This window comes from Oxyura jamaicensis, chromosome 2, assembly GCF_011077185.1.
Source record: "Oxyura jamaicensis isolate SHBP4307 breed ruddy duck chromosome 2, BPBGC_Ojam_1.0, whole genome shotgun sequence".
In the NCBI taxonomy this organism is placed as follows: domain Eukaryota; kingdom Metazoa; phylum Chordata; class Aves; order Anseriformes; family Anatidae; genus Oxyura; species Oxyura jamaicensis.
Genome location: NC_048894.1, coordinates 152,558,014 through 152,570,374, shown reverse-complemented (window position 1 = coordinate 152,570,374; position 12,361 = coordinate 152,558,014). Strand labels below are relative to the sequence as shown.

At 39.2% G+C, this 12,361-nt stretch overlaps 1 long non-coding RNA gene across 1 annotated transcript; it reads right to left on the bottom strand.

Annotated features, from left to right (window-relative positions):
* Positions 1 to 427: 427 nt before the first annotated feature.
* Positions 428 to 8,218, bottom strand: LOC118163151. Its single transcript, XR_004748882.1, has 3 exons — positions 8,171 to 8,218; positions 1,780 to 1,979; positions 428 to 476 (listed from the first exon to the last, which is right to left on the bottom strand). It is a non-coding gene; the product is annotated as an uncharacterized LOC118163151 (long non-coding RNA).
* Positions 8,219 to 12,361: the final 4,143 nt, after the last annotated feature.

Here is a 12,361-nt window from a genome sequence, read left to right as displayed (position 1 = left end):
TCCCTTCCAGCCCTAACATTTATTTAATTTTGTGATTATTTGAATTAGCTGTAGTGCAATGTGGTAAGTTTCATTTAGCTTGAAAATTTAAAACACTATAGCTGATTCTACGGAATTATTCTTTTGAAAACTGTTCCCTGTTCCCTGTTCCTCTGTGCCACTCTGGGGGAGGAGGGGGAGGGGGAGTGAAGGCTGAATATGGGGAAGGTGTTTTTAATTTGCTTTTAGTTTCTCACTGTTCAAGTCCATTAGTGATGGGCAATAAAATATGCTAATCTCCCTATGCTGAGTCTGTTTTGCCCATGATGATTATTGCTGAGTGATCTCCCTGTCTTTATCCCAACCATTGAGCCATTTCCATCATATTTTCCCTTTCTCCTTTGAGGAGAGAGAGAGTGAAAGAGTGGTTGTGGTGGAGTTTAGCTGCCCCAGCTGGGTAAAAGCACCACATCTTTTTTTTTTCTCCTGATACCAACCTAGAAAAGACATAAAAGTTAGATAAAAGTTAGACTTTAGTATTCTTCAAAATATCATGTCAAGGGGATGTTGTTGTGGCAAACCTGAACTTTGAAGACTAAAGCTAAGTTTTAAAGACTAAAGCTAAAGTTTGTGGGGACCGCAATCCACCTCCTACTATACTGAGTACTAAGGCTAGGAGGGAAAGAGAAGCAAAATTCTTGCGATGCCTTCAACTCTTTTGCCAAGATTAATCTCATAACTTTACAGAGACACAGTATAGATATCTGAATTAGTAGGCCAGTGACTCTAACTCATCTTTCCAGTAAGTGGTTGAGGTCACAGTTCCTTTCAAAATGGAATTAATCCACCATTCTCCATTTCTAATTTAAAGATTACTGTGCCCCAACATAGAACTTCTTTAAAAAGTTCTTGCTGTGAGCTTCAGTCTTCTGTAAATTACTAGAAAAATACTAGCTAACTACTCCTTAGTTTTCTCCCTGTTCACCCAAATTTGCCTCACATTCTTTTTACTTAGGAAATCAAGCAGATAATTCTCTATAAGCCAGGCCCCAATTAAAAGACCTTGTGTTACTAAGGATCCACAATGGGATTAATCAAATTTAACTTTAGATCTGTAGTACACAAACATCAGCATTTGAGCTAGGAATCTCAGTATAGCTAGGAGACCAGCTCCTACTCCAAGCTACCTGAAACTTTGTATTTTCTAAGCAATTTCATTATTCTTTGTTTTCTTGAACATTGTAACTAGTCTATACCTTCTTTTCCTAAATATTAAAAACAAAACAAAACAAAACAAAACAAAAACACTCCAAAGTAAAGAGACTTCCTCAGCAGCTCTATCTCTGTATGAATAACTCTTATCCTACAGTCTTTCAAGGCATAAGCATTGGGATAATAGTGGGAGAGGAGACTCTAACACTATGCTAGATATTTGCTGATGAGTCCACCTCTGCATACACAGATTAAACAGCAAAAAATATGGGAAGAACGATGCTAGATGCTAGGGAATACATGACATGACAAAGTTATCCATTCAATGTTGCATTTCTCCTCCCTATCTGAAATGTTGTATGATATATTAAGAACTTGAGGTAGTTTCTATACGTACTGTCTGACAGATGTTACCTCTGATTAATACTAAATATATGGGTAGCTTCCTGTCCTCAGAGGAAAGAAGAAAAACTGTTCTGACACTTCTGCTTGAATCTATCATAATCTGGGATAGCGCATCATGTATCAATACCTGTGTGAGGCTCTACAAGTCATATATCGATGAAGAGGAGCTGGCAAGCAAGATACTTGATAAATCTACCCTGAGTAAGATCAGAGCCTGCAGACAGGAAGAGAGCAGCAGTCATATGAGCAACTAAGGTTGCTCATAAATGTATGATTCTGACTCTCCATCTTTGTGACCTTGTAACCCAAGATGATGGACATTGCACAAGCAGTCCTGTCTTCTTCTCTCATAGGAAAACAGCAACAGCTGTCTCTGAAGCAACCTACAAGAAACAGATAGTACTATGTCTTCAGTCATCCTTTTACGGAGAAAATTACAGTATTCTGGACAGAGGAAGAAAGCGACCATCTGTTATTCCTCCTGATGAAATGCTTAGTATAGGAACATTTTTTATGTTGGAAGGTGGCCTCAGAGACACAAAGCAGCTCTACCACACATCTGTCAGTCACTGAGGCATTTCTTCAGCTGCTGCCTCTTGCTCTCCTGATTACATTGGATTAATTTCTATTTCAGCTTTTTTTTTTTTTTTTTTTTTTTTTTTAAATAAATCTGTCACTGTGGAGTGGTAAAATGTCCTGTCAATTTGTAAATTATTTTATTATGTTCTTTACAAAATATCACTTCTTTATATATTGGTTTACTTTTTAAGGTTTCCTGTGTTTAACACTATTTTAAATGTAAGGCAAGCTGGATTTCTGACACATTAATGAAAGTTTTCTGTTTGTAGCAAGACCATTTTTTCAATTTATTTTTTCATACTCTGAAGGGGAAACTGTATATCTCTGGACAGGTGGATACTGGTCACCACATGAATGTCTGTAGAATTGTGTAGCAATGATTCTGACAGGGTTTTACAAAAGTGTATGCAAAACAAAACAAAACAAAACAAAACAAACAAACAACAAAAAAATCAATCAAAGAAACCTCTTCGAAATCTCTAAGGTCTGATAGAAAATTACCTGAAGTTTACATTTTTTTAATGGTCTAGGGGAAACATATGCCATAGACAACAGTATCTAATTAATTTTAATTTTGTAAAAAATATTCTCCATTAGTAACAATCAGGTTCTATTATGAGTTAACAATATTCATTGCTGTACTGGGTCTGGCTGGGATGTTAACTTTCCCTGACCAGCCCATACAGTGCTGCGCTCTGCACTTGTAGCTAGAACAGCAGTGGTATCACACCAGTGTTGTGTCTGCTGCTGAGAAGTGCTGGCACAGCATCAGGACTCTCTCTGACCCTCCTAGGGGGTGGGCAAAAAGTGAGAAAGAAACATCAGCAGGGCAGCTGACCTAAACCAACCAAAGGGATATTCCATACCATATGATGTCACACTCAGCAATAAAAGGTGGAAAAAGGAAGAAGAGGGGAGGGGTGGGCTCTCGTTGCGAAAACGTCTGTCCTCCTCCCGAACACCGGCTACGTGCGTTGAGGCCCTGCTTCAAGGACGTGGTCAAGCATCGCTCATTTGTGGGAGTAGAGAGTAATTTCTTTCCTCTGCACTTCCACATAGCCTTTACTTGTTTTGTTTAGTTATTCCCTTTCCCCCCTCCCTTTTCCCCTTTCCCTTTTTTCCCTTTAGTTGAATTGTTTAATTAATAATAATATTTCCTTAATTATATATATATATATATTTTTCCCCTTTTTAATTAAATCATCCTTATCTCAACCCGTGAGTTGTTCTTTCCTTTACTTCTTCCCCTCCTCATCTGAGGAGGGGGAGTGAGAGAGCGGTTGTGGTGTTCAACTGCCTAGCACGGTAAAACCACCACAATTGCTAGCATAGCCCTAACTGTGTATAGCATAACTCAACACAATGCAAACAAATTGTCATGTACTCAGCCAAATAAAGGTATAAATCAAGAGCTTAAATCTCTGCCCTGAAAAAAATATAAAGTACTAGGGCTTGGATAGATGTACATAGATTCCCCTTCAAGATCACATTAAATGCTGCCAGTAAACTAGTTCAAAGAGAAACCCCTCTAAATGATTAGTTCCGTATGCACAGCAAGAGAGCCAAGGACATGTCCTAGCTACCACATCAGATCTATCCCTTGCAAACTGAGCTGTACCTCCTCATGTAATCCTAACAGCGCATGCACATTGGAATCACCGAACAGGAGCTGATCATTTTCCTCCCTGCTTTCTATAAAATGATAGGTTTAATTATTTCTTTGGCAGCCTACAAAATAATGTTTGTAGCTAGTCGAGCTGCTTCAGGCCTAGTTATATGCAATGATCACTTATCATCAATGATCACCTGACCTTCTTATTTAATGTTTTCAAATAGAGTAACCTTCAGAAATCATCTCTTTTGATTACTAATATCTGTATCTACCCCTTCAAAACTCTTGTCTTTACTCTTAAAAAAGAAGGTATCTGAAGTTTTGCCAGTCATAAACCAGGTGAGAGCAGGCAATTCCAAGAGGAGGTCAAACTTGTGAATAAATGAATGATAGCAAGCAACTGTCTTGCAAACTCCTGACCTCAGCATATATGCCCTAATGTCTGTAGTTCATCAAATATTTTAAACTTCAGTGTGCTTGGCCACTCTAAAGTACTGTGGTTTACAGATAACAAAACAGGTAATATATTTGGTCCAGCAGGCAATATGTGAGATTCATTATGTGATTCATTTTCCCCTCAGCCTCCTTTTTCTTCTAAAAAAATGATCCATTTCATTAAATATCACAACTTATTCCAGGAACAGTATTTTCATTCTGATGTATGACGTATGCATTTCACTAGCAATACATGTTTCAATAGTTAATGTACTTTAGACATTCTAGTTTGTAATACTGCTGCCTCAATAATGTATTTCTGTGTTTAGAGGGCTGAAACACCCCGAATAACAAATGCCGCAGATTAAATTCCATCCGCCTTGTCCAAAACATGCTGATTCTGCTGAAAATAAATAAAAACATACATTTGTATTGTCTGTCATGGGTTTTGGCCTAAGCCTGAACTATTCACAGAATTAAAGATAGCTAGGCCCTAATTAAGAATTTGGCCTTTACCAAAGGAAGCTTTCCTTGTCCCTTACCTAAGCCACTGAAGTCTTAAAGTGTTAAGCAAGTGCTGAAATCTGAACTGTAGGTTCACTTATTTCCTAAAGGAAGCTTTTACACAGACCTCCACTATTTTGCTTTTATTCTTCCAGGAAACAACTTCATTCATTTCATGGTCACTTTCTAACAAAGATTTTATATATATATATATATGTATATATATATATATATACATATATATATATATAATATATAATAATATATATATATATTATTTTTTCAGATTATCTAGATTCTTTGGTTATTTGACCCTGCTGCATTGATTCTTCAGGTAAAAAAAGAACATTATACTTTCTGTTATGTTTCCTTCAGTTCAGTTTCTCTATTTTTAATCATTAACATTTGAATGAGAAATCAGCGATATTCTCATAGTGAAGACCCATATTATATGTATGAAAATCAATAGTAAACTGTTTTTTGAATTAAATTGAAGTAGTATCTGGTCTTTTATATGTATTGATCTAATAAGATAAGATCTTAACTGTTTGCTATTTAAAGAGTTTGGCATATCCTGATGGTATCCCCAGAACTGATAAAATCAGAAAGCGTAATACAAAATGGCAAAATGACTTTCAAGATATGAGATAAGAATCTTCTACATATAGTGAGTTTTTATCCAAGGACTGAGTCTTTGTTAACAAAGCAGTGTGGTGCAGCAGAGGGAGATCTGGAAAGTGAAAGTTTGTGAAGACAGTTTGAAGTCCACACAATTATGTTTTCTAGGCATTTATTTTAAATTACTCTTCATATTGATTAATGGATTGAGTGCACATTGGTGGTTTGAGAATTGTCTTGAAGTAGATCTTCTAATTTAGTTTAATCCAAAAGGAATATAGTCTGCATGCACAGAGTGCCTTTCAATATAAATCAAAACATAGTCGTTGATATGAACCTGCTAACCCTGATGTATCCTTAAAGATATGGATGCCAAACTTATGTTACTTGACTTTAATCACTGAACATGGATGGATTTCTAAACAAAATTGGTGTAAGTATATTTAAATTATAGAAATATAAATCACAAAATGGGTTGGGTTGGGAAGGACCTTAAAGATCATCTAATTCCAACCACCCACTAGAACAGTTTGCCCGAAGCCCCATCCAGCCTGGCCTTGAACGTTTCCAGGGATGGGGCATCCACAGCTTCTCTGGGCAACCTGTGCCAGGGCCTCACAACCTTCTGAGTAAAGAACTTCTTCCTAATATCTAATATCAATCTACTCTTTTTTAGGGGTACAATTACTCGTTGTCCTATCACTTCACTGCCTGACAAAGAGTCGCTCCCCAGCTTTCCTGTAGGCCCCCTTTAAGTACCAGAAGGCTGCTGTAAGGTCTCCCCTGAACCTTCTCTTCTCCAGGCTGAACAAGACCAACTCTCTCAGCCTGTCTTCTCAGGAGAGGTGCTCCAGCCTTTTGATCATCTTTGTGGCCCTCCTCTGGACTCATTCTAACATGTCCATGTCCTTCTTGTGCTGGGGACCCCAGATCTGAATGCAGTACTCCAGGTGGGGTCTCACAAGAGCAGAGCAGAGAGGAAGAATCACCTCCCTAGATTTGCTGGCCACACTTCTTTTGATGCAGCCTAAGGTATGGTTGGCTTTCTGGGTTGTAAGCGTGCATTGCTGACTCCTGTTGAGCTTCTTGTCAACCAACACCCCCAGGTCCTTCTCTTCACGGCTACTCTAAATCTATTCTCTGCCCAGCCTGTATTGGTGCTTGGTATTGCCCCAGCCCAGATGCAAGACCTTGGCCTTGTTGAACTTCATGAGTTTTGCACAGGGCCACCTCTCAAGTCTTTCTAGGTCTTTCTAGATCACATTTCTTCCTCCAGTGTATTGACTGCACCACACAGCTTGTTGTCATAGGCAAGATTGAATAAGGATGCACTTGGTCTCACTGTCCATGTCGCCGACAAAGATGTCAAACCCAGTCCAGACAAAGATGTTAAACTCAGGTCCCAGTACTAACTCCCACAGAATGCCACTTGTTACTGATCTCCAACTGGATATTGAACCATTGACCACAATTCTTTGAGTGTGACCATCTAGCTAATTCCTTATCCAACTAGTGGTCCATCCATCAAATCCATGTCTTTCCAATTTAGAGCAAGTATATCATGGAGAACGATGTCAAATGCATTGTGTAAGTCCATGTAGATGATGTCAGTTGCTCTTCCTCTACCCACCAGTGCTGTAGCCCCAGCATAGAAGACCACCAGATTTGTCAGTCACAATCTGCCCTTAGTGAAGCCTCCTTATTTGACATGCACATTAGTAGAGTTTACAGGAGGATCTGTTCCATGATCTTGCTGGGCACAAGGGTGAGACTGACTGGATTGTGGTTCCTTGTGACTTTTTTTTCCCCTTTTTTTAAAAATGGGGGTTATGCTTCCCCTCTTCCAGTCAGTGGGTACTTCACCAGACTGCCATGACATTTCAAATACCCTGGATAGTGACTTAACATGATAGACTTACCAAAATAAACTTGTTGGAAAAGAATCTTCTAGAATCAGAGGTGAAATAATATTATCTAGAAATGATTAATTTTGCACCTAAAATTGTCATAATTTTTACTTTCTTTTACTTGAGAAAAAATCATAACATTTTAAAGAACCAGACATTTGCCACAGTATTGCTCCTCTCATAGATTTGAAAAAAAATCAGATATATTTGATATTAGAGCTGATATATCAGCTCTTCAACAACTTCCTCTACCAGATCTCTCCTTTTAAACAGATGCAATAAAATGATATTGGTTAGGAGAGACACAGGACTTTTTTTTTTTTTTTTTTTTTTTTTTTTACATGATTAGATGTAATTTGAATATTGTCTCTTTTGCCCTGCTTGTGCCCTGTAATTTGACCAACAAGGGAAGAGTTGGGGAACACATGCAAGAAATTAGATTTTAAGAAGCTTTAACTACAACCATAGTAACACATCTGCATTTTTCATAACCATGAATTTGCAGCCTTTGATCTCAAAAAGTTCTGCTGGTTTTGCATTCAGTTTAAAATACAACTTGGAATTGCTCAGGGTTCACTGCGCAAGCCAGGCTACATTGTTTTTTCCATTATCTCTGTTGCTTTCTTGGATGCTCTCTGCTCTGCTTTGCTTTCTGTCTCTTTAGGCAGCCTCATGACTATTACAGAGACAAGGTTCTGGGGATAAGAGAATGAAAGCTCCTAGTATCCCTTCTGACTCATTGGGAGTTTTATTTGTGTACATATAAGTTTCATTAACTCCTAAATATTATCAGAGAAAAAAAAAATAAATATGTATCCCACCTACAGCAGTAACATTTTGTTTCCTTCTGCTATGATATTCTATTTACCCTTCCCCCTTTCAATTTTTTTTAAGGAAAATAAAAGTAATATATGATCACCCTGTTCTTTTGTGGTGGTTTTACACTGATGACTAGATACGGTCCGCCACAACCTGCTCTCACTCCCCCTCTTCAAAATAACAGGAGGATAAAGTATGATGAAAAAAAAAAAAAAGCTGATGTGTTGAGGTAATGACAGTAGAGAAGAGCAGTAGAGAATTACTGTCAAAGGCAAACCAGAGTCAGCACAGGGAGATTAACGTATTTTATTGCCTATTACTAGTAACAATCTAAAGCAGTGAGAACTAAGAACACCCTCCCCCATCCACCCTCTTTTACCTCCTCCCCGGAGTGGCACAGAGGAACAGAGACCGGGGGCTGCGGTCAGTCCCTGACACTTTGTCCCTGTGGTCCTTCATTGTCCCTCTCTGCCACTGCTTCCCATGGGGTTCCTCCCACAGGATGCCGTCCTTCACAAACTGAGCCTGCAGGGGCTGCCCACAGGCAGCAGCTCTTCAGGAACTGCTCCCACACAGCTCCGTCCTACGGGGTCCATCCCCCAGGAGCAAACTGCTCCAGCATGGGTCCCCCACGGGTGGCAGCTCCCCCCAGACCCCCTGCTCCTGCGTGGGCTCCTCTCCACAGGCTGCAGCTCCGGCCTGGGGCCTGCTCCTGCGGGGGCTCTCCGTGGGCCGCAGCCTCCTCCAGGCCACATCCACCTGCTCCACCGGGGGCTCATCCACGGGCTGCAGCATGGAGATCTGCTCCATGTGGGACCCACAGGCGGCAGGGGCACAGCCTGCTCCACCAGGGGCCTCTCCACAGGCCTCAGGGGAACTGCTGCTGCCTGCCTGGAGCACCTCCTGCCCTCCTGTTGCACTCACCTTGGGGGCTGCAGGGCTGCTTCCCTCTCCTTGCCCTCCCAGCTGGTGTTGCACAGATTTTTTTCCCTTTCTCAAATCTGCTCTCTTAGAGGTACAACCAGCATTGCTCATTTGCTAAGCATTTGACAGGGGCGGGTCTCTTTTCTACCAGTCTAGAAGTGGCCCTTATTTAATATCGGGGAGCTTCTGGGTTCTTTTCACAGATACCATCTTTGCAGGTCCCCTGCTACCAGACCCTTGTTACATGAGCCCAATACATCTTTCCCTGTTGTTCAGGTAACAAAAAATACAGCAAAAGATTTATTAAAAAGAAAAAAAAAAAAAGAAAAAAAGAAAAAAAAAAAAAAAAACAGCAACAACACCAAAACAACACTCTTAATTAAATAAGTGATTTTGAATTTTTAGCACGAGTTTTCCTGTTAGTTAAACGATTCTGAAGAGCGGGAAATCAATCTCCAAATCCTTCAACAGTGCTAGGAAATGTTGGTATATTCTGGCAAATGTTCTGTACAACTCTATCCACTCTCTTGCAAAATTTTTTGAAAAACTAGATTGTATGAGTAGGCAATGTATATCACCCAATTGAAAACCTCTTGCTCTCAAAAACACTGTAAACCAAATGAAATTCAGAAACACATTTCACAACAAGAGAAACTCTCCTTTTAATTCTGATATATATATATTCATCAAAAAAGTTCATGAAGGGACTGGATTTAGTGACTCTCTAAAACAGAATAAAATTGCTCAGTAGTAATTTTTATTTGGTTTCACATGTAGATCTGTCCCGGAGCAAAATAGTTCAGCGCAGTTTGAATTACTGCCATAAGATTTCACTCCTCTTACTAATCTTGCTTGGATTCTTGTAACCCCATTATCGTCAGCTTTTATGAACTGCTATAAAAGACTACCAGTAAAACGGGAGTGCTTGAGTGAAGAACTACTATATGACAGCTCCAGTCACATCAATACTGTCCTTGGATCAGTTTTGCCAACAGCATTCAGCTCAAACCTACCATAATTTGGAGTTAACCTCCAACATACATACATTTCAGAATAAATCTTTTACTATTCTGCTGCTGCTGACTTGAGCAATAAAATCTAGCATATTTTTTAGACTATAGCTCTCTGGCTTCATTAAACTTTATTATTTATTTATTTATTAGTCACTCCATGTTACAATTAGAAGAACTAATGAATTTGTTCAAAATACTACAGGTTAGACAAGATATTTTAGAGATCAGATTTGTCTTAATGCCACTGAATGTACTAAAATACAATCCAGACATTCACTAACATATAAGCCATGAATACAAGCCAGCAATGAGCCCAAGTAGCCAAGAAGGCTAATGACATAATGGCCTGTATCAGAAATAGTGTGTTCAGCAGGACTATGGAAGTGATTATCCCCTTTTACATGGCATTGATGAGACCACACCTTGATTATTGTGCTTGATTTTAGGCCCCTCTCTACATGAAAGATACTGAGTTACTGGAATGTATTTGGAGAATAGCAATGAAGCTGGTAAAAGGACTAGAGAACAAGACTTAGTGGTTGGGGACTTGGGGCATTTTAGTCTCAGGACAAGAAGGCTGAGGAAAGACTTCTTCAGTGTATACAATTACTTGGAAGACGGTTGTAGCCAGGTGGGTCTTGGTCTCTTTTCTCAGGTGAAAAATGATAGGACACAAGGAAATAGCCTCAAGCTGCACCAGGGGAGGTTTAGATTGGATATCAGGAAAAATTTATTCACAGAAAGAGTAGCTAGGCATTGGAACAGGGTGCCAAGGAAGTGGTGGAGTCCCCATCCCTGTGGGTATTTAAGAGACAAGTGGATGTGACACTAGGGCAAATGGTTTTAGTGGTGGACTTGGTTAATGGTTGGACTTCATGATCTCAAGGGTCTTTTCCCACCTAAATGATTCTATAAGTCTCTATAAAAACCCATCACTTCCTTGTTAAATCAAAACCCAACTCCTTACTGCTTCACAGTTTGCAAAGTTCCAGTATTTTATGTTGTATAGGTCAGCAAAGATTTTCAACTTCAATTCTTTAGTTGGTAAATCACAAACTATTAAAAAGGATTGATCATAAACCCTTTAAATGAAAATAAAAAATATCTGAATCAATATTCCATGTTTCAGGAACAGACAAAAGTGATTCTCATTGTTTATTGAACTACATAACAACATGGAAAAGAATATTTGAGGAGTGTGCAGGCCTATTAATGAAATGAAATGTCTGCAGCTAATAAGTAGTAAATACCCTGACCTTCAGTTGATGTCATTGGCCTATAATAAACTATATACAGTCAATTATGAGAAAGTATTTCACAAAGGCCTATGGTACGGAGGATGTATTCTACACCCTCCTGTGAAAACATTATTTCAGAAATTCATAGAAGAGCTGTGGACACCTTGTGGTTCTAGTCAAAATTCCAGTCATTCACTCTTAGAAATAAAAAGAAAAAAATATGAAATTGGAAGAAAAAATAGTGGTGTCTAAAATTCTTACCTTTAAAAACATAACTATTAACTTGTAAAAGTAAGGAAGAGCTAAAATAGGAGGGTGTGAGATAGAGATATGATTCCTTTCTTACTTCTCTTATTTTTAGTAGTCACATAGCTGTTGGAAGACATGCTTACACAAGCACGTCCCCCTGTGGGACACGCCAACATGCCATCTTGTTGGAAGAAGACATATGCCCAGAACAGCTTGCAATTCTCTGAAAACAGGATGCAAACAAAAAGAGAGTTAAAGAAAGAAAGAAAGAAAGAAAAAAAAAAAAAAAAAAAAAAAAAGTTCTGGTCCTCATTCTTAAAAATTTGCCTAAAGTCTTGCTACAATTAATAACATATCTCCTATATTTGAAATATGAATTACATATCTTGTTACACAAGTGACTACACAGGGAAGATGAAGGAAATGAAACAGATAAGAACACCAACATTATAAGATACAGTGACTCTAGGCATATTGATATCTTGTGACAGATGATGATGTGTGGGAATCTGTGTGGGAAGGCAGGTTAGTTTTAGAGAAGCATAGCCACAGAAGAAGACCTCTGAGAGTCTTATGAGGAGCGGCTGAGGGAGCTGGGACTGTTTAGCCTGGAGAAGAGGAGGCTCAGGGGTGACCTTATTGCACTCTATGGGTACCTGAAGGGAGGCTGTAGCGAGGTGGGGGTTGGTCTATTCTCCCACGTGCCTGGTGACAGGACGAGGGGAAATGGGCTAAAGTTGCGCCAGGGGAGGTTTAGGTTGGATATTAGGAAGAACTTCTTTACTGAACGGGTTGTTAGTCACTGGAATAGGCTGCCCAGGGAAGTGGTTGACTCACCATCCCTGGAGGTCTTTAAAAGACGTTTAC